The sequence below is a fragment of the Otolemur garnettii genome, unplaced genomic scaffold (assembly GCF_000181295.1).
Source record: "Otolemur garnettii isolate 467f Iridium unplaced genomic scaffold, OtoGar3 scaffold00056, whole genome shotgun sequence".
Taxonomy (NCBI): Eukaryota; Metazoa; Chordata; class Mammalia; order Primates; family Galagidae; genus Otolemur; species Otolemur garnettii.
The window spans coordinates 2,037,506-2,038,077 of record NW_003852451.1 but is presented as its reverse complement, the minus strand read 5'-3'; the positions used below and the strand labels follow the sequence as shown (position 1 = coordinate 2,038,077).

The following is a 572-nucleotide window of genomic DNA, read 5'->3' as shown; positions in this document are numbered from 1 at the left end:
TGCCCCTGTGCCCCACTGGTCCTCACCACAGGGGCCCACACAGTCTGTCTCACCCCCACCCCAGCCCCAGGGGCCAGCAGTGCTCACCGTGCCCCGCAGCTCCCAGGCTTGCTCACCTTGCTTTGTGGTGGTCTTTACTCATTCCTCTCTCTCGTTACACTGGGCTCTGGTTGCCTGTCCCAACTTATATAAGCCACCAGTAAAAAAGGGTCACATTTGCAAATATTCTATGGATTAACATTCACATTGATAGTTTGTTTCTGTGTCCCAGCACAAAAATGTTGTTTTGAAATTCACATTGTCTGGGGAGAAGAGGTGGACTTTCCACCTTGGCTGAGAACTCTCCCCTGAATCTCCACCCCTGCATGGTAGATGCAAAGAGCACTTGTATGGACAGGGTCCAGGTGGCTTCAGACCATAGGGAGCCCCAGAGAACAGCACTCCCTGCACTGTCAGGCCCTCGGCGGTGTCTCACCATGAATCCAAACCAGACCATTTGATTCAGAGCTGTGCAGCCCTGACGAGATAGCGGGCTCCTGAAGGTCTTTGCCCCAAAAGTGTGTGCAGTGCAC

General features: G+C 53.5%; 1 protein-coding gene across 2 annotated transcripts in view; it reads right to left on the bottom strand.

Moving 5' to 3' along the window:
* Positions 1-313, bottom strand: part of UNC93A (unc-93 homolog A) — a 45,411-nt gene extending 45,098 nt beyond the window's left edge. For both annotated transcript variants that reach the window (XM_003792372.3, XM_023514649.1), the window contains exon 1: positions 117-313. The gene's annotated coding sequence lies outside the window, so the exon portion shown is untranslated. The remainder of the gene's footprint in view (positions 1-116) is intronic.
* Between the last annotated feature and the right edge of the window lie 259 nt (positions 314-572).